The sequence below is a fragment of the Rhopalosiphum maidis genome, chromosome 2, assembly GCF_003676215.2.
Source record: "Rhopalosiphum maidis isolate BTI-1 chromosome 2, ASM367621v3, whole genome shotgun sequence".
Taxonomy (NCBI): Eukaryota; Metazoa; Arthropoda; class Insecta; order Hemiptera; family Aphididae; genus Rhopalosiphum; species Rhopalosiphum maidis.
The window spans coordinates 62,568,027-62,592,111 of record NC_040878.1 but is presented as its reverse complement, the minus strand read 5'-3'; the positions used below and the strand labels follow the sequence as shown (position 1 = coordinate 62,592,111).

The window sequence follows — 24,085 nt, the reverse complement described above, 5'->3', positions numbered from 1 at the left end:
CTTCGTGTACATCGGCAGAATTACCCCATGTTATACTAAACCATAACGTCCATTAGTCCATAACATAATAAATATATATACATATAATAAATCAAAATAAAATGTTTTTACCGTATATTAGTTACTTATTTGATCTGTAGATCCCAGCTAAGATTAAAAATGATTCCTAAATATTTGATCGAATTTACATTAATAATTTTATCATAAATAGAATTTACTCCAATACAATTTATAATATGCATAAATAATGGCTCTAGATCTTTAAATTTATTATATATTTGAAAAAAAAATGTAATTTGATTTACTAGAATTTAATTCTAAGAAATTATTATCAAACCAATTTTTAACAAAAAAAAATAGACTGTAATTATTAATTTGTTAAAAATACTATGATACAAAAATACTACTTGTATTTACCAGTAGGTAAATAGTAAATTATAGATATTTATAATTCGCTCTTACCGTTAATGTAGGCAAGATCCGCGCCTGGATTAAGCCATGATCTATGTCTATGTGCCTTAAGGATTGTGCAGATAGTTGCAACTCATAAAAATTCAGTAAATATTTTTTTTTTATAAATATCTTTATCTTATGTGTGAAAAATGTATTTATATAAGAAGACACAATAATTATAGTTTATATATACTAGCTGTAGACTGTAGTCATATTTTACTGTATTTGTATTTTATATATATGACATATTAAAAACCATTAAATAATAAATTAAAGGACCTTTTGGGCTATGGCCTATGGTCCTAGATCAGAAGCCAATTTTTCAAAAATTCAAAAAAACTAAGCAATATAAATGTCTTGTTTTCTTTAAAAAAAAAATATGATTAACCTATGTTAGGTTGCCTATCGTATAATGCCTTGTAATCAAGCCAAACAATTAAGTTTATTATCGAAATTAAATCATAAATCTAACTGTTGCATATTCAGCATTTATATTACATTATATTACACGTATAGTATTTATATTAACTATAATCATCAGTATCATATTACGATCGGTGGGGACTGTCCATCGATTATTATTGAGTAAAATTATAATGTTAATCATTACGATTTATGCTGTTAACAATAAAGGTCTATACAACACGTTTATGTTGTTATTCATAGTAATAATACTCAATACTAACTAGCACACCGTGTAATAACATATTGAACTATTTCATATTTTAACTATTATAAAATATAATCATTACTGAATGTAAATTATAATGACGAAGTATATAATATTCAAATATTGTAGATTTGTAGGTCTTATAGGTCATAGGACATAGTATATAACAAAGTATTTCTGAAAATTTATCTTAGGTAAATTATATCTCTTTTACAAAATATCTTTTTGATAATAAAAATAATATATTATATCATGGTAGTCATAACTCATAAGACAATATTTTAAAAATATTAGGAATTTTAAAATGCTAAATTAGTAACTGCGATCACAATTACTAACAAAAATTAATCAGTAGGTATGACAATAAAAACTCCTTGAAATATTTAAGATCAATTGCACACAATCTAAAATTTTAAGCTATAGGATATTTTTTTTATATAATTTAATAATTATTATTAACACAGGTTAGTTTTAACTTAAACGATTTTGTTTGATATTTTATCGGCTTCAACATTTATTTATTTATTAACTTGGAATATTAATTTAGGTATTAAATATTAAACATTATTCTCTCAACTTTATAATCTACATGGCGTAATAAATAAACAATTTTATATTTATATTTGTTTTTAAAAGATATTTTGTTTAGAAGAAATATTTTTTTTATATATATATTATTGGAAATATTTTTTACCGGGAAGGCCGGAACCATCACATAGCTAGTCGGTAGGTATTCCTAAGTGGATAGATAGTGGTTTCAATGGTTTGTGTTGATGATTTTCTAGTAGTCTAGAGTAGTAGCTACTAACTAGTAAGATTTACGTGCTAATCGCAAGCCAAGAAGGCTTCAAAAACGAGTCTGAACTCTTCGATCCACAATAATAATTATCATTCATTTAATTTTACTCAAAAGTTTATTGTATGCTGATTGTTGAGCGTGAGTCACTAAATATATGACCAATAATTATTACAATAAATAATAATTAGTAATTAGTAATTACAATTTACAATAAGTAAAAGGGCGAAAAAGTAGATCAAGAATGTATGATGCCCGGTCTTAGAAGATATCTCATATCTCCATGTATCACTTGTCTTATCAATTATTGTCTTAACAAAAACAAATACGTCCGTGGTGGTCACACTGAACACTGTTATATTCTGTGCACCGAGGTATGTAAGTTGTGCTGCGATAGAATAGATGTCGTCGCGGTCCACCCATAGTTCCGATCGCCGGCGGCGAGACACGACGAATCGCCGAGTATCGGGCGCTGCTCCTGACCAACGGGGACTTCGACTACCATTGATTCCGACATTCCGTGTTGACGTTCAACCGGCTTTGCAGTTTGTTGTACGAATTTGTACGAAAAGTGTAAAAAACTTGACAACGAGAAATACGTTTATTTGCGCGCGTTACTAGTTATCCTCAGGTTTTTAAGTCGAAGTGTTGTGATCATTATGTGCGTCAGCCGAAAGGGGTTTACTGATCGGATACCCGACAGTGACCAGTCGTCGTCGAATCACGGTTGAGCAACAGTTTGAACCCAACGCCGCGATAACACCGTAAGTCTTACCTTAGAATTACTAATAAGACAAGTGTGTGTAATGTGCTTGTTTGACCACTTAGACGTTCTTACATGACAACAGAATTAAGGTATTTCTATCATTTTATTCGTGTATTTCTATCATTTCTGTGATTGAATTCTTTTCACTGATAGAATTGTATTTTTTGGAAATAGTAATTTTTATTACTATACCTACCTACACCTCTAAGGTCATTTTTGTTGTTGTGATGTTTTCATCTTCTTCTGGCTAAACCTATCAACTTGTTCAAATAACAGCTTTTTTAAAGACAATAAATATTTACCTCTAGAACAATAAAGGTATTTTGTATGTCTTTCATTATTATTGTTGATTTATTTTTTATTTTTGGTCTTCTATTTTAATTTTGCTGTTTATAGTTATATCATCTAGCTCATAGCATTCAAATCAAAAATTTTTTTTTTTTGATTCATCTGCTTTAATTGTACCTACTGCTGTACAACAACTATTTTCTTATTGATTTGATAGAAGTTAGGAACCTACGATTCCAGTATTTTGTTAAACAACCATAAAATATTACTGTAGATGTTCTACATAAATATGAAATCATATATATTAGGTACATAATTCAGTGTCAGTTAAAATTCACCAATAATAAACATTAGGCATATGCATGTCTAGTTGTGACGAGTTACTAAAGTTAAAAACTGATAAATGAATACCATTTTGATGTTTTATTGAAATATTTTATGTATGATTAAGTTTTATTTGGTTTTGTAATAACAATAAAAAAAATGTGCTAAGTACCTAGATGCCTTTATTAAACAAATTATAAATTAGTAGAACTATATTCAATTGACATATCTTTTATATGAGAGATCATGTAGATTTTGGCTTATAATTAAATTTCTAAATATCTATATGAATTAGTATTATGTTTATGTAAAAGTTCAATGTTAATCAGTAGAGCATTGAGGTTTTTGTTTTTGTGAGGTCCAAAATTTTTTATATTGATTTTGTACACAATTTAGAATTTGATATTACACCTTATAAATATAATATTAATGCTAATAAGTAATAGGTCCTCAGCTCCCCTAGAATCCGCTACTGATGTTGCTTAAGTTTGCAGTTCATTGTTTTTGTTTGTTATTTGTTTTGTACCTCAGATAATTAAGGGAAAGGAATTTTTTCAATTAGTGTTTTGTATAGATTGAATTAAGTATACTTATTGCAAATTATTTTATTTTAAATAGTGATAACATATTTTATTAGGTTACAACAGTATACTATAGTATTTGGTTACCTAAAAATGTTATTTTAAATACTTAGTGCTTATTTTATTTGAAGTTGGTAATTAATAGATAGCCATTTGTTTTAATTTGTTTGCTCCTTAAATCTAGTATAATATACCACAATATAGGTCAGAATTTGAGAGAATATAATGTATAAAATTTATTCTTGTTGATATTCAAATATTAATTTTTCAGCTACTTTCATGGACACAAAACTGTAGGGCTCTTATATATGTATTGTATATACTTTTATATATTAAAGTTAAGTTCCTTACTATTTATTTTGATTTGTGGTATTAGTTTATATTCTCATTGAGTTTTCATAATAAATAAAATCAAATACTTAAACATTTTAATTCTTACATTTATTTGTATGGTTATACCTAACAAATTGTATGTTACAAATGTAATTCAATCTTGTTCCTATACTTGTATAGTAAATTAAAATGTAAAACACTATTAGTCGTAGGTAATTAATTAAAAAAAAAAAAAATTAAAATAAGTTATTAAAATTATGATTTATGAGATGTTTAACTATAATAAAATTGATGTTTAATAATTTGATAATTAAGTTAGGTTAGACTAGGGATGTCAGATTTCTAAATAAAAAATACGAGACAAAACTATAAACAATTAAATTAGGGTTGGGAGAGATTGAAACGTTGGCCGTTAGGTACCTACCTATCCCAGTATGTTATAGCCTGATAAGTTTGATACAGTTTACTTTGTTAAAAAATGCTTTTTAAAAAACCATATAAAAATATGGCACAGAACATTTCACAATGTAAGAAAAAATAACTAGTTAGATAAATATAATAAATAATTTTCAACAATTAATAATATTCATTATTCAAACAATTAATTCTTATTATTTATTTAAATAAACATACAATTATTATTTTTAAAACATAAAATTAGAATCGTATAGACTTATATAGATAATTTAAAGATTAAAATGATCACAAATATTTATTTGGTAAATGGTTGAATTATAGTTAAGAGTATGCAGTATTGCAGTAGTTTACAATCTTGACTTTGGGTATATGTTAGGCAAGGCTAGGCATTAATAAATTAAAAATTAAAATTAAGTTAAAATGTTAAGTTAATTAACTCGTTACTTTTTTTTCCAAATTAACTTTTAACATAAGTTACTTTTTTAAGATTAACGTGTTAACTTCAAGTTAATTTTATTCAAAACTATCCAAATTAAGTTAATTTTTGTCTGAAGAAGAATGCATGAATAATTAAAAATTTTAGGATTTACTTTAGAAAATCAGGTTTATCGGTAGCTAGTTGGTACTTTGATGTATCATTTTAAATTTCCCTGGTAATTTTCTTGAGCGTAAAGAAAAATTATCTAATAAACAATATTATGTATCTGGAATTTTTTATTTTTGCAAATTAGAAAATTTTAACTTTAAACTAAGTTAAGTTACTTTTTTTTTAAGTTAATTTTTAACTTAACGAGTTAAAAAAAAATTGTTAACTTGCCCAGCCTTGATGTTAGGAGCCAGATTCCGAATTGTATACCATACGGTAAGTGATAGGAACGCATAGACCGGACACATTTATACATAGACCTTAGTATAAGGTCTATGGATTTATGTTAATCACTGTTATCAGTCAATCAGTAGTTAAAAATATTTTTGTCTTGACATTAGAAAACACATTTTGAATATTAAATATTAAACAATAATGTATTATATTTTTACGGGACATATGGGATGATAAATTCATAATACTGGACATTTTTAGGATATTGGTTCTGTTACGAGGGCACCGGGACACTGTCATGAATTACGGAACACTCCCGTATAATACGAGACATATGGCATCCCTAGATAGATAATTTTTTAAAATGATTTATTAGATAGTTAGGTACTTAATTTTAGTTAAGTACTTGACGATGTATATATTTTTCATTTGTGTGTAACATAGTTCTATTGTCTAGAGTCATTAGCTAAATTATTTTTTCAGCACTTAAATGATTGTGATCAAATGTAAATTTATTTAAAAGTACCTATTACTATAAAAGCATTTTGTATTGAATTTAGTTGAATTTACTTTAGGTAATATCTAGGGTATTATTTTGTAAATTCAGTGATTCTAACTTGGTAGTATCATATTATTTTAATTATGTTTAAAAATAGTCCACCTATAAATTATTTTTTAATATTATTAAGTTATTATTTTCAAAATAACTTTTGAAAGGGTTAATATAATAATTTAATTTATTTTGAACAATGCATGTGTTTATTTAAATTAATTTAACTTAAATGTTTGTACAATTATAGTTGAACAAAAACCTACCTAACATTTGTTGTTATTAATTATTTTTAAACATATTGTAATAGGTATTTAATTATGTATATTATATTTTGTTAGATTTATTTATTAACTTATATTATCTTTTTGTGGGTACTAATCAATTACTATGAAAAGTTATCAAATAATTTTGTTAAACCTTAAACTTTTTGATTTTATTTAAAGAATAAATAAGAAACTATCATCTTAAGAGCTTTATACCCAGATTTTTATGCTCTTCAATAATTACTATAAAATTACTATTTCATAGTATGTAATAAGTTAACAATATAAATTCATAACTATAATGATTAGAATACCTAGGTATAGTGAGAGTTAAGAAGTTTAATTTAATGAGAATCATTTTTACTGTATTAACAATTAATTTTAGCTTGTTATTACCAGAAATTTTAAGTAGCCTATAAAATGATATTAACTATTTAGTATCAATATTTAAAAGGACGTTGTATTATGTGTGTGTGTGTGTGTGTGTGTGTGTGTGTGTGTGTTGTTCTATTTTATTAATGTAAAGAATTTTGAAATTGTCATTGAATATAACTAACTTTTAATTGGTTAATTATTTTTAAAAAGAAAAATCTTATCATAGGTACTTGACAACTCAAAAATGGTAATATAATTATTATGTAAATACATGTATTGTTGTATTGGTAAGCTTAGTTAGATATAAACTACTAAATATACTAATTATATAACTTATTGACTTAGAAATTATAATGTAAAAATGAACTATATATGTATACAATATGATATTCTCAATAAAGTGTGGAAAGTTATAGATGAAATACATTACAGTATCGATTTACATATTATATATTGCTATATTTGATTATTCTCATTTTTCATGTTATTTAGTTATTTGATGTGAATATAATGGCTGATAATGAATTGGTTCCTGAGCTCCTACCTCATATCTAAAATTTGTTAAATAGTTGAAACTTTCATTTTAATCTTAATGTATTTTATATTATAGAGATTGAATAGTATTCAAGTATTAAATTAAATTAAATTTTGTAGTAGTAATACAAAGAAACTTGCCAAAAAAAAAAAAAAAACAACCAATACTTGGAAAACTGTATGACTGACTACATTAATGGAAAACTTACATAATTAAAATATTTGAAGAAAGTTTGCTTTAAATTTGGAAGGTTAATTTAATCTAAACCTATTAATTCAAAAATCTTAAATTTTAAATTATTATATTTTATAATTTTTATTTTATATACCTAAGTGACGACTGGTTGATTACTGTCTACTACATCAATGATCGTCAACGTACATTTTTAACTGGGCATACTTTAAAGTTGATAGTTCTAAGTCTGTAAAATTGGGAAGCGAAATGTGTGTAATTAAAAAGCGAAAAGCAAGTTGAGTAGTAGTAGGATCATTATACATTTTGGGCGTAACTGTTTTCCGTCAAAATGACCATCGCCGTTATCACCATGGTTGTTTTCCACCAAAAAAAATTAATAAATTATTTAAGATATTTTTTGAATATTCTGCGATGTTTATTTATTATTTTTTTTTATTGAAAAAAATCAAGCATAAATTACATATCAGATATTATGATTTATGATTAGAATTAATTAATTTCCCTCCTGTAAACTTGAACAGCTTGTGGCGGAGATTGAGAGTTATTATGATTACTACTAAATAATGTGCTCAAGTTATTAGTGTTATTAATATCTACTATTATTATTATGTTATTCGTGTATAATTGACAGGTTATTGTTTGCTAACCGTCTGAATCTGTTTAAACCGTGGTCTGTGACAACAATTTTCCATAATGTCAGTATATTGAAGTGATATCAAGTAACCATGGACATATTATGCTAATATTCAACAATTTTAAATTTATACATGCGTATACATCTAAATACGACATTACTCGGCTCAGGTGCTTCAATAAATAGTGCGCTGCTAAAATGATTACAAAAATAATTAAAAGTAAGATAAGATACAAAAAATAGTTTATGATTAATGTCTGTGAAACAAAGTGAGACGCGTACATCAAAATCATTACTATTTGACGGATTTAGATTTTTAAGAGTTCTCAAAAAAAACTTAAGTAATTAATTAATTTTTTTGGTGGAGATCGGAATATAACCTTGGGTGGAAAACGGCCATGGTGGTAAACAGTTAAACCTAGGTGATAACGAACGACGATAATTTTGGCGGAAAACAGAAACCTTCATAAATTTAAATGGGAACTAATTCGGCTACTCCCATTATTATTTATTTGTATACATTAAAATATTATTATTTTTTCTACAATTTAAATTTGTTTATAATATTATTTTTCGGGTCTACTTATATTTTGGATTATTTTTGCCAAATTATTGTGGTTTAGTGTACTATACCAAAAGTTTTTGAGTATTTTGTAATGAAAGGTTAGTTAGTTTTATTCATTTTTTAATGTGAGAGATCATGGTTTCAATATACCCTGATATTTATATACGAACGAGATACTAGAGTAATGGTACGTGCTGTACCTACATGGTCACATTATTATATTTATAAATTATTTCTATTAACATTTTCAAATGTATCTTTAGATACTGAGCGTAGCTAACCTAATATTGGTTTTAAAATGATGTGTGCTTGTTTATTTTTTTCATTACGTTTTAGAATCGACAATAATAAATAGCAAATTATTTGCTTCAATTTTTAATATTATGAGTGGTTGTTTCTGGTAGTATATTTTAATAAATTAATATTATATGTTTTTGGGTATTTTCAATACTTTTTTTAATAAAATAAACAAAAACAGGAATATTTATGATTTATGAGATATTAATTTTCGGCATAATCAATTTGGTTTTTTTTTGTTTAAATTCAGATTTAAATGATTTTAAAGACTTTAAAAGTTTACTGGATGACTCATATTAGCATTTATTGACATAATTTACGAAATAATTAGGTTTTTTTTAGTTATTTATAGATATTTCTCAATTTCTTAATTTCTTAGTTTTTTTGATGTTGATAATATTTTAATTTTAGTTTTAAATTTAAAAAATTTTAAAATTCAAAAGGTAATAATTTTTCTTTAAATGCTATTAGTTGCTTTTAAGTTGTAATTAAAAATATATTATAATTGAAGCTTGGAATTTTTTGTTATTGCTTATACTTTCATTTTTTATATACTATCTGCGCAATTAAAAAATAAATAAAAATATTTAGACTAATTATTTAAAGTTATTATTAAAGTATATATAAATTAAAAAAAAATTTATACCATGAACCTATTCATTACTATGGTCTTTATTTCTATAATATGATACATCAGTATTAATTTATATGCAATTTTTTGCCAAAAATCAACCTACCTAATTTAAAAATTACTAATAAAAATTTAAATAAAATACAATGAAAATTATTTTTAGAAAAAGGTGTTTATCCACCTGTCTTCTCTGTTCAGAATCTATTTTTATATACATATATCAGTTTATTATTGTAATAAAATTAAACCTTCATTTCTTCGGTAAATTGGGTAAATTATTAAATTAAATTGTAAAAGATAAAATTTAGTTTCCTATTTTTTTTTTGTTACGTAAAAAATGTATAGCATGATAATAAGTCAATTTTTTTTAATATTTGTGGGTACTCAAATACACCTACTTAATTATTTTTTTAATAAAATAAAAATCAAATCTTGAAAATAATTTTTTATTTTACAAGTGGTTTTTTTTTGAATAACACAAGAATAACATTGTATTGTCTTTACTCTTTATATTTATTTTAATATCATTAGCCTTCCAACTACGTAAAACTCAAAACTTTTGATCAATATAAAATACTAGTGGGTGCTTATTTTACATATGCATATTAAATTTCATTAAAACTGATCATGTAGGTGAAGCAGTTAGCCTATTATGGTGTGTGGTTGGTGTTGGTATAATTGGCGAGTTATTATTATGTGAAATAATTTATTGAGGAGATTAAATATTATGTATTCGTTTTAAAGCAGCAAACATAACCTATGTCTATAACTTAACAGTTTATTTTGTGTTGAAATATAAAAAAATATTGTGAACATATTTTTTAATAATATTATATTAAATTATATTATTACAAGTATAACATATTATGTTACTTAATTATTGTGAGATCTTATTTATTGATGGTGTTATTAAAAATATCATGAATACATTCTTTTAGATTTGTTGATATTATTTTTTTTGACGCCCTTTAATAACATTGACGTTTTAAAACAACAATAGTTTTTTGGTATTTTATGTTATTTTACAGATTTTTTCGACATTTTGTTTCAGTATTTGTATTTTCATGTATTTTGATGTTCATTATACATATGTACTTATTTTTACATACACATTTTTTAATTTAAATTTAATCGAATTATCACTTATATTTTACTCATATATTAATTAGGACTACTGTTGGTAATTATTCTATAGATCAGATTCAGTAATAGTATTATTTAATGATACAGTTAGTTTATCTTATTGTTTTGGTAAAATGGTTTATTTTGATTACATATTTGATGCCTACTTATAGGTATGTTAACCATTTAGTACTACCTATAGCTTAAGATTACATGTATACCTACATATGTATAATTATATATCTGTAATGTTATATCCTTTGTATAATTGTAATTTATATGGCGTAATAAGATTGATGGTTGTTGTACTTATTTTAGTTAAAATCAGGTATTATAATTTTTTTATACCTTTACCGCATAACCGCATGTCAACGCTGTAAAATTTAATTTATTGATTTTACACGAAATCCCATTATAGCTGTTGCATGATGACATCAAATACTCATTTTTTTTTCACATGGTTACAAATATATAATGTCAATATAACAGTGGGTACTAGGTAGGTACTAGCGTACTATCAATATATAGTTTTAACAAATTATAACCATTAAATTTTGTTATGCATTAAACTATTAAAGTGTTATGGTTTTATTTTCTTCTTTTTACGAATAATACAGCTGTATATTACCTATGCTATTTAGGTAGCAATATATTTGTTGTATTTATAATTTACTGTATTGGTTTTTGGATTTTGTAATAATTATGTGTCTTTTATATAATATAAAGCTTTATACAACAAATATTAATCGGGATAAAAAAATAAAACAATGGTTTTTAAAAATTTTATTTTACAATTAGTTATAAAGTTAAAATATTTTTGGAAATTAAGTTGTATTAAAAACAATTGTATACAAAAGTAGTGGCCCGCCACTTTTGACAGATGTCAGACCCAGAATCTGGAGATCTGATTTTCTTATAAGGGGCCGCAACACTCGCATTTGTTGACTCCGTTTTATAAGTGCGCAACACAGGAATTTGTGCTCAGCAGATCACATTAAGCTCCATTAGTTTAAAAATTAGAATGAATCAACCTATTATGAAACTTGATAGTAAAAACATTATCTGTGTTTGTATGTTGCTCTTTTAAGATAGTTCAATTTTTGGTACTTTCCTGTTATACGAGACTACGGCTATTTTCGCGACTTCCTCTCAAGACTACTTCCGTTATGTAAGACCGCGGTTGTTTTGTGAAACACCACAATCCTGTTATCTATGACTACCAAAATGTGCACACTTTCCTATTATCACAGACCCAAAAAGTACCCAATTTTTTAACAAGGTATGTGTATATAACATATCATAAATTAAAAATGTTCATAACTCGCTTTAAAACTGAATAATTGTAAAAAACCGATACACAAACACAGTTAATGTTCTTACCATCAAGTTTCATAATAGGTCGACTCACTCTAATTTTTAAACTAACGGAGATAAACGTGATCTGTTGAGCGTAAATTTGCTATGTTATGTATTTGTAAGACGGAGACAACACATGCGGAAGTCGTGGCCTCTTAAGTAGTATTGCTTAGTATTTTAAACAAAAAAAGAAATGTTTCAAAATTGAAAAATGTTTTACCTAGAATTTACCCTTATATATTGCAATATGTTTACGTAATTTTATCCAATTTTTTGCTAACGCATATGTCTTAGAAAAGAGGGAACACTTCTCTTACACTATTATATTGATGATTATTATTATATTATTCTCACGATATCATTATGACGGTGAGTAACGTATAATAAAAGTTTATGGATGGGAGAGTGACGGTTAATCGAGGTTTTACTGTGTCATGATTCAAACAGTGATTTAGTGAAATTGTATTAAATATCATATATTCATATTATATAATACATTAATGCCGATGAATAATTTCAATATTATGTTAATTTTAATATAGTGTATTAATATATATATATATATATATTTAAAATATTCTATAGTTTGGTATTATTATCAATATAAATTATCGTATTCCATATCTTTACAAAATATATTAAGTTGTACGGATGTTATACTCATTTGGCAGATGGCTTAAACAAATTGGTATTTGGTGGTGATAGTGTACTGTTGTCTGTTTCGATTATTTTTTTTAGCTTTGTTTTACTCGAGCGCTATTTATGACAATGTTAAAATAAACTAAAAATATTTAGTTTTTGTTATATTTTAGTGATAAAAATAATGAAAACAGTTATTATTATACTTTTATTTGATACCAAATTTAAAATCAACAGATAATTATTGAGGTTTTCTCATATAGACCGCTTAATGCGCCATAATTTATGGTGCATAACCATAACTCGTTTGTTATAATGTTATATTCTATAGAATTTTTTAAATAGGATTTTATCTATATGATATTGTTTAATAGTTAATATTATAGTTATAAAGATAAATATTTAAAATTTACTGTCAATGTGAACTTAGCTTAAAGGAAATTAATCTCATTACGCTACTTCATAAATACGCCACTGATCATTGACGATGTCAGCGAATCGTGATTATGTGTTTCTAGCCCGAATCCGCGCTCAGTGTATCAGACAATTTCAGAATATTATTATACGTAGTTATGTTTTTAACAAGTGTTTGATAATAATAATATTTACATTGGAGTGGAAAGCTTGGGTTTACACAGGAATTGGGTCATATTGCTTGGATTCATAAACGCACATGACATATATTATTACGACAGTACAGCAATGAATTTCCCATTTAGTGGGGTGGCAACAGTTGATCGTAAGAAAGGAATTTTACGAAAACATCACCGTGAATAACCGTTTGTTCGTATATATTATGTTTTACACGTCGTTTTCATGACAACGATGACGACATTGCAACCCGTTTTCCAACGATCGACGATCGTCGATGGATGCCGCGGATCGTCACGATTTGACCGCGTGAAGAAGGTTGCACATGTTTATTCGATCTCACACCTATCCGTATCTGCGTGTAGTCACTAAACGTAGATCTAGTTTATTTTTAATAACAACTTTTTTTTTTTATACATAAAAACTGCTTAGGCGTTAGTTTTTTTATTTCGTAAATTACGTATATCCACAATTTGTGGAGGGAGGATCCTGGGTTTGAACTCAGAACCTTTTCCTATTAAGTTGTATTTAAATATTCAAGTAACAAATTTTATTCAGTATTAATACAAATCTTATAATCAATATTAAACAATAATATTTATAGCTATATAGATAGCTACTTATGTAAATAAGCCTCTGCCCCTCAGGAAATTTCTGCGGTTGCGCTACCTATGTACCTATTATCATAATAGGTTTAGATCGAGGTTTAAATGATGTATAAATATATTATACTATCTGACCCGGCAAACGTCCTGGCAATTACAAACAATCAAAAAAAATTTTGAGCCAAATCGACCCAGCCGTTCTCAATTGATAAATTGTTATACATTTTTGACTTCATTTTTATATATATATAGATGTAATATGTTTATTACATATATAATTATATTACGGTTATTACATTTATTGTACGATGCTTATTTTGATTTATTAACTCAGGAGTATGGATACACAACAACATTTGTGTAGCATGCGCCTGATTTTTAAAATATATTCCTCTTACTTTTCAATCGAGAGGAATGTCTTGAGCGTTCACAAGTAAATCTTTGGCAGCGGGTTTAAGATACATTTTTCTTCGCATGTACGTGTTTGGTTCGGTTTAGGCATTTTAGAATAATGCGTGTTACGTGTGTTCAAGCATGCCCAGACTCTTATAATATTTTATATTGTGTGTATGATATAGTACACATCGTTCACTCGTACCAGTCGCCTTTCGTATATAATATGATTTACGGACAGACAATTTTTTTTCGCATTATCTCTGCCCACTCGTTAATTCCTCCTTTTCTCGCATCGGCTAGGTATTACCGATCCAATTTTCATCATTCGACAGGCTGTCTATACAAAATGATAAAACACGGACTATCAGCTGGGCTAATTAAGTACCAATATCTAAACGGGTAAAAAATAATATAGGTACCAATTAAGTCTAAGGATTATTTTGAGTAAAATATAATAAAACCAACCATATTTTACGTATATGGAGACGACTTCGGGATATCGTTAATATTTTATACAATGTTTATCTCACACATTTTTACCAATATAAAAATGTAGTTTTATCATCGCCTATATTAATTTAATTATACACAAGTAACATTTAAATTATTTATATTATATTAGAGCCATATATTATTATATAGAAAATTATTTATTTAAAAAAAATTAAGTGTAAAAATGAAAAGGGAGATGTTTTATTTTAAATTTTGACGGAACTCAGTATTAAAAAACAGACTCAATTAGTATAGACCTTAAAACAGCCGGAACTCAATTCATCCTAGGTTTTATTGGGAATCAATTCGTATGCAGCCATATCAGCAGAAATTCATCATTTTCACTCTTTCTCATTTATGTCTGTCTCTAGTGCGCATCCTCATCTTAACCGACTCTGACTGCATTGCGTATCGTTCGTCAGTGTTTCTCTTTAAGTGGCTGTTCTCATACTTCTTGGTAACTCCGTTTTTACACTCATATAATATTGTAGGTGTCATTATTATTATCTAATCAACGAACTCAGTGAACCAAGGTATAGAAAACATGGTTTATATATACATGTATCACGTAAGCTGTTTTGATAATAATCAATAACACGATGATGTCTACGAGTATTGTAGTATATTGTATGTTATTATGTTATGATGAATTCCAATATTCTCTCATTTTATTATTGTTGGCATTAAAAGAATTTTATCGTATTGGTCGCCTAGTTTAGTTATTAAGCCGTTCCCATGTGTACGTATCTGTGCTTAGATGTATACTCTATACACATTTATATAAAATACAGATTATTTTAATTTTATATTGTGTATAACTAGACGTAACATTTTTTTGTTTATTATTTTTATTTTTTATTTTTATATCAAAGATAAATTTGGATTTACTAAAAGTCTATAAATAAATACACTAAAATATCGTAAATAAATATAAATACAGTATAATAATCTCTTAGATTTATATACATATCATACTTTCTTTAAGCTTACCTTGTGATGAAAGTATAGGGAGTTAATATTATTTATTATAACTAGAAGTAGGATTTATATTATCTTAATATCCTTTAAGTAGGATATTCTTATGTCATTAAAAACAAGCAAAATATTCTCTTCATATTATTTTTTTAAATATCAGATATAATATGATGTCTTATGTCCTTAAATATGCAAAATATTGTTCTTTTAATATTCTGAAAAAAAAAAAATTAAAATTATTCAGTTTAAATTTATTTTATTTTATTACAATAAAAATCATTTGGTGTATTATAGGTACGCTAAAATAAGTAATAATATGTAATATAATTAATAATTATTTTCTTCGAAAAAATATTTACAATACAATTTTCAGCTCTTTTTGGGCTATTCATAGGTAAGAGAAATTTTTGATTTTTTTTTTCTATAAATGTCGATTGAAAATTATTCGCTCAATAGAAATGTTTGAAAATTTAATACAAAGCTCCTCATAAGTTGTCAATTATAATATATTTAAAATCTATGGTTACAATATTTAACTGGGTGTTAATTATTATTGATTAAAGTTAGATTTCTAAAAAATGTCAATAAAATCTCAAAAATATAAATTATTTTCTAGTTATAAATTTATAAACATTTTTGTTTTCATACCAAAGATATGAAAATTTAATACAAGATTTTTATTAGTTTTTCAACATATATATAAAAAAAAATTATCTGTAAGCTTAATTCATTTTTTATGAGCATTTGAAGTTCAAATTTTTATGATATGAATATTCATCCATAAAATATTTTTTATGTTTTGTTGTACCTATTTAAAAAAAATAACAGTAAATACTTGAAATTTCACTTATATGATAACATTTTTTTAAACTCTCTTTGTGTTATTGTAGGCATGAAAAATTTTAATTTTATTTTTAATATTCATATTGTCGATAAAAATTATTCGCTGGGTCAAAATTCTTAAGTTTTTTTTTTCTTAATTTTTAAGTTGTTCTTATATCTGTATAAAAATTTAAAACTGCAGAAATATTTTTACACATGCATTTGAAATTAGAATTTTGGTGAAATTACTAATAACGATAAATAACGATGATAATTATTTCGTTATAAATTAAAAATCATTCGCGAGAATTTAAAACTTTTTTCATATATTATATTATTATTAATTTTACTATACGCAATGCCACTTTTATTTATTTTAAGATATTATCAATTTCTACTATTTTTATTGTTATACAGAAAGATATTATTAAATTTTGAGCTATACATTTTTATAATTTGGTATAAATATATATTATAATAATTAATTAGTAATAATATAATACTTGCAATATTTATGGATAAAATTATATCGACCTACCGTAATACTAAAAGTAAAATAAATTTCTTAAAATATAGCTATATCAAAAAAATATATCACGAAGTATACTTAGTGATTTAAACTGTCTCAGTTCAGAATTGTTTTTCGTTTATAATGATATATATCATTGAATTCTAATTTATCATACCTATAATAGTGACTGATTTGAGACCTAATATACAGCTGAGCAGTACTCACTTGCCAATCTATTTTTAAATGCATTTGAAGTTGAAAGTCTTAAATTATTCATCAAAATAACAAAAATGTACAAACTATAATTATTATTTGTTAAAAAATTATAAAATTTAGTTTAATCTTCTTGATAAGTATAAGTTCAAATTAAAACTAAAAATCTAAAAATATATATATATATATATATACACTTGTTACAATAATTTTTATGGAATTTTGAATTTTAAATTTTGGCGTAATTATATATTTTAATGATGAATATTAAGATTGATATTAATTATTTTTTATAATTTAAGATTATTATTTATGTAGGATGTGGCCTTATAAGTTAGGTTATGTTTATTATGAAATTTACTATACACACTGGCATAACATTTTCACAATATGTAGATTAGTTTTAGAATATTATCTTTTTATTCAATGAACCTATTCATTCACACTGTTTTACAGTAGGGTGGTATAGAATTATTTGTAAATATTAGTGGCTGTTCTAAAAATTATACTTGCGTGTATTTTTTTATTGATTTCATATAAAATATTAAAGAGATTTCCGAGAAATGAGAATAATTGTAGATCATATAGGGGGGATTTAAAAAATTTTTTTATTCCAATTACAGTAAATCTTAGATTATCCGAACCTCCGTTATACGAACCCTCTATTATCCAAAGTGCGATTAGCGTATCCGAACGTTAAAAATCATATCCAAGACTTGGATACAGAAAAGCGCGTTGCAGCTCATCGTCAAATAAAAATCTATAATATTGTCAAAAAATATAATAAACATTATATTGTGTTCCTATATATATATGTGTAATGTATTTATAATAATGTAATATATGCAATTCTATTTCTGATGAAATATTATTATTAATAACAATAATAAATAAGTATGTACATAACATAAAATATTTAACTGTGTTTAAAAAAATTTTTTTTTTTAAATTTCCAACATCCAAACTTGCGTATCCGAACTAGGTACGGTCCTAATTAGTTCGGATAATCGAGGATGTATTGTAATTATACAATCAAAATGAATGCCCGTACCAACCATAAATTTGGGGGGTTTTGAACCCCCCCCCCTATATACGCCACTGATATTAAGGTTATTATTGTGACAATTTAAATTAAAAGCCTATTACTTTATCTTGTATAAAAGAAAAGAAGCATATTATTTAAACTTAAAATGCGTCATATCTATATTATATATATTAGAACATATTATTCTTTTCCAACAGTCATATTTTGGTTTATAATCAAATATTTAAAAATAAATTTTATTACAAAATGGATTTATTTTATATATATTTTACACATAAAACAGCTAGTATATCAACTATATTTTTATTGACTACTTTTTTTTACAATATTAATTTTAAACTTATCGAAATCAGGTTCTTTTATAATAAGGATTTAATATTTTAAATTTAAATTTTTCATTTTTTTGAAATTAACAATGAATGAATATTGGTAAAAAAAAGGAGTTTTTTTTTGTTTTTTTGTGTGTCATCATTCATTTCGTATTAGTCATCAGTTCACCACACATATTGAAGCAGTAAAAATGCTTTTAACTTTAATATTGGGGGTGGTTTCTAGTAGCTAATTGATCCATAGTTGGTATATATTTGAGGTTTAAAAGTATAAAATTCTTAATTTTGTAAAAATAATCACTAGAAAAAATGTATATAACTGGAACATTTATGGAATACCAGTTTTTTGCAAAATTTTTGTTTTTGTTACAATTGAAATGTAATAATTGTTATGACTTAAAGTTTACATAAAATATATTTATATTAGAGTTTCCTAGTTCCTATAGTTATGGTTGTTATGAAACAATTTTAAAAATATTCAATTTTTTTACATTTTACATTTTATTTTTTTTGTTGTCTTGTGTGTGAATATTTATTGTTGTTTATGTTGTTAGAATTTATATCAAGAATTCTTCATAAATTGTACTTATTGCAATTAAATATATCATGTATGTGTATATATTATTTGTATACATTGGAATAATTTTTTTATAATTATTTGAAGCTAACATTTTGGACAAAATTTGTTAAAACTGCAAACATATGCATTTTATTAAATTGTAAATTTACATGATTTTTAATTTTAGTAACTTTGCATTGAAAATATATTAAAGGTACCCCATAAAGTGTTCTTACAGCAACAACAAATATACCTAGATATATGATATATTATCATAAAATAATATTTTAATATGTATTTGATTTTTATGACAAAAATCGTAAATACCTGTAGTTTATACCGTATTACTATTAGAAAAATAGATTAAAGTAGATAAAAGTATTATAAACACGAGTAAATTATAAAATATTCTTAAAAATATAATCTTTTCTCCTTGGGACTCACTTGAAAACTCCCTAAAAATAGAGAACTCCACTCATAATTGTTTTTCGTGTACAATTATTTATTATTGAATTCAAACTTAACATATTTACTCCATAAACACTCCTTAAAATCTCTCAGCAATGCGATTTCACTGATTTTTAATTTTTTTTGCCATAAACGTACCTCTAGAATACTGTTATACTTATTAGTTTTTTTACCAAATTATTAAAATACAATTATAAATCTGTTTGATTAGATCTATATAATTAGGACTATAAATCGAAACAATTTGGGCGTAGAATGTAGGAAAAAGGTTCTTTAGATGAAATACTGAGCTATTCAAAATTATTTAATACTTTTTTTTTACAATAGTGCTATCAATTGAAAATTTTAATATTTGTAATAGATGGAATGTGGACAACGTCAAAATGTTATAGAAACAATTGATTATTTTTAAGTTTCTTTTTTCTTTGAACGCTGTAGTAATAGTTGATTAATTACCGCAATTCGTTTTTATTTCATATTTTAATTTGTTTAACTACATATTTTGTACTTAACTTTTGTTTCTATTGATGATTAGAGTAATTGATTTTATAAACAAAGTTTCAATCGTGTATTTAAAATGTTACATTATCATTTATTATTATACAACGTTTACATTATAAAATATATAATGTATTCTTTACTCAACATTCAGATTATTCTCTTTCATAATTTAATGAATACAAATGATATTTCAGAGTTGAGTACAGTGATAAAGTGCGTAGGTGTATGCTGTTGTACATAATGTATTATATTATTTATTATTACAATTGACGCTATGACGTTTATTTTATACTACAGTTTCGAATTATGTATTACAAATTGTGGACGATTCTATCAGAGCTTCCGCTAATAAAAGTCTGAACTATACAAATTATTTTTGTATTCTAGTAGTTGATAAAAGTATATGATTATATAACTTATTGGCTTAATATATTAAATATAATTTTTAAATTTAAATACGAACGATTCACTTTATTATTAAATATATATATATATATAAGTATATTTCTTTTTAAGCGTAGGCGAATTGTAGGAGTTTTGCATACATTTATTGTTAGATGGCTGCGTTGTATGATTATAGTATAGTATACACTATACATAATAAAACTGCGCGACAACGTAAGCTCTGGATTAATGACAGGAGATCTTATTCATGGTGTGCCAGTAGTTAGAAATTTAGAGATTCCTGAATATTGTACATTGTATCTGTATGTGATTGGCGGTCATTTCTACACCAGACCTACGGCGTCGGCGAGAACTGCGTGATATCGTGAATTCACGATAAAACAATATTATATATGGTCTGCGGGGGCCCGTCGTCTGTCTTGTATACTGTATACGTGATTAATTAATTAAAAAGAAAAAAAATGTGGCGGTGGAGTAGTGGCGGTATAAGAACGTACGTGCGCCGCGGGCGGTTGCATTCAACTTGGTCTTGGAGCTGTACAGCAACCGCCATCGAGTTTCGTAGTCTGTGCAGTGTGCCGGCTGCACATTATATAATACCGTACGCTATAAATTACGCAAAAGGTATTGTTTTCTATATACCAAATAAAAATAATAATAATAAAAACCTGTATGACCGCTGCCGAATTCCTAGAATCGATACGAATAATAATCGCAATGATATCGAGAGATCGAACTGTGTAATCTGTAAGGCTGGGCAAGTTAATGATTTTTTTTAACTTAGTTAAGTTAATTTGCATCAATCAGAAAAAGTTAAAAGTTAATAACATTTTTGGTTAATTCAGTTAAGTTAAGAGTTAATACACATTTTTTTAAAACTTTTTATGAAGTTAAAAAAAGTTATTTTTTTTATTTGTTAGCGTACTTTATTTCTTATCAACACACAACTAAATTATAGACTAAAATGCTTATACTTCATACAACATACTGTATTTCTATATTGTATGTGTTTTATTTAATTTTTTTCGTTTCGTTTTCTAAATAAATTCACAATAAAATATTTTTTGACTTGAAAATGATTGAAATAGTGAATGTAAAAAAATAAAAATAACTTAACTTAACTTATTTCTTAAAATGAAAAATAAAGTCGTTAATTTCACGTTAATTAAAAAAAATAAATTTAGTAAGTTAATAGTTAAGTTAATGAAATCCAAATGTAACTAGTTAAGTTAATAAGTTAAAATTAACTTATTAACTCGTTAATGCTCAGCCTTGGTAATCTGTGTTGTTTAGTACCTATAGGTTTATTTTATTATTGGTTAATATTTCTTTGTACAGGGTGATTCTTTTATCATAAACCACTCATTATTTCAAAAAGTATTCATGTTTTTGAAAACATTTTTTTAGTTTGTTTCAAGTTGTTAAAAAATCAACGTTTTTAAAAAAAATTATAATTTTAAATACTTTTTATCCTTAATTTTTTGTAATTGTTTTACTTTTTTGAATGACAACATAGTTGTTTTAATTTCATATTCCAAAGCAAAATATTTTTCTGAGTATTTTGATACATAAAAATCGAATTTAGCCCGAGTAGTTATATGAGCTATAACATAAGTATTTAAAGTTTAGATGTTCAGAGTGGTGTGGTACGGGGTTACCCCGCAAAATGTTTGTCCACTTCTCCGGTCACCGATGGTCTAAACTTTAAATACGTATAACTCATAAACTACTCGTCCTAAATTTGGTTTTTATGTATCAAAATACTCAAAAAAAATTATTCTGCTTTGGAAAATGAAATTAAAACTCTTATGTTGTTATTCAAAAAAGTAAAAAACTAAATTTAAAAAATTTAATAGTGTCTTTATCGACAAATTTCATGTTTTGAAACATAGGCAACATTTTTTTTTTAAGTTTTTGTTTGTATACGTACAATTTGTATATAATATAATTTTGGACAAGCACACGGGTGAAATGATATGACATTGGTTATCACTACTTATCAGTGAATTTTTAACGGTTTAAGGTTCAGCATTTGATTGTAAAAATTATAAATTTAGAATTTATAAAATTGTACCCAATAAATGACCAAAAAATGAGTATGTTAAAAAATATACCATGTATATTGTGTTATATAGGTATATGAAATAAGTACAGTGTATAATTTAATATTATCGTTTTATGGCGAATAATGGTTTATTAACCTTATATGGCGATATAATTTGTTTCTATAATAAAACTTTAATACATACTATACAGCTGATTCTTCAGGAAGAGGAAAAACTATTGGAAGTCTGTTTTATTTATCGGTCTTAGAGAATACTATCATTAATGTTTATGTTTAAGTTATATTTTAGTATTAAACATGAAGATTTCTTTACTATTTATAGGTACATTAGGTAGCCGATCGATGTATAATAGTAATTAAAGAAAAACGTACGAGTATTGTTATAAATCATATCATCATATGAAAGGTATATCCTGTATATTTTTATGTAATATTTTCTTTTCTATTAAAAGCTACATAGGTATAAACTATGGTATAAATAATGATAATTTAATTCAAATTTTATCTTTTGAAATGTAGAAGTATTTCAACATTTAGATTCATGTATACGATTTTAATGTAATATTTCGTATTTTAATAACTGTAGGTCTGTATATATGGTTATAAATAAACTAGTATAAACTATTTATTGATATTTTGTCTGTATATTGTCAAATATTATATATGTACTGTTTAAGTAATAGCTAATAGGCAATGTCAGATTTATTCAATAATTTATTTTTACATATTATATTAATACAATTATACTACTTAGGAAAAATATAAATAAAGTACAAATATAATTGCGTACCAACAAATAAATATATTTATTGGGTAGTTCAAAGTCATGTTTTGATGTGTAACTTTTTTGTATAAATATTAAGTAACAACTTAGTACTGACCAAGCTGCATTGCTTGTAATTATTGTTAGATATTTTTTTTTTATAAAATTGTAGCTAATAAACGGCTAATATAAAAATAAGCTATTTTTCACTTAAACTTTTTTAGAGTGGTCTAAACTGTAAATTTATATTTACTATAATATGACGTGTACTGTGCAATACGATGGTAATCGGTCAAAAAGTCCGTTTTAAAAAAAGTTGGACAAAAAGTTCAGATTCAGTTTTTATAGTCGGAGAAAATGTCCGAGTACATTTTTAATGTCTGATAAAAAATCCAAAAATATAAAATATTTTGTGTAATAATTAATATTTATTTTAAAAATTTAAAAATGTTTTTATAGATATATATTATACACATTATATTATTATATTTATTTCTATTTTCTTATTTTCATTTATAATTATATAATTTATTAGTTTATTACAACATATTAGAACAATAATATTAAAATTCATTTGTAACTAAATACATTTTAACAAACAATGAATTTTATTTTATTTATAAACACGTCAATCTAAACAAAACTAAAAAAAAAAAAAATAGTGTATCATAATTATAATAAAAAAACATAAACTTGTCATTATTATGGGTACCTAACTATATTACTATAGTG

General features: G+C 25.0%; 1 protein-coding gene across 1 annotated transcript in view; it reads left to right on the top strand.

Annotated features, from left to right (window-relative positions):
- The first annotated feature begins 2,408 nt into the window (after positions 1-2,408).
- Positions 2,409-24,085, top strand: part of LOC113554858 (triple functional domain protein-like) — a 115,498-nt gene continuing 93,821 nt past the window's right edge. The window contains 1 exon segment of the mRNA XM_026958927.1: positions 2,409-2,683. The gene's annotated coding sequence lies outside the window, so the exon portion shown is untranslated.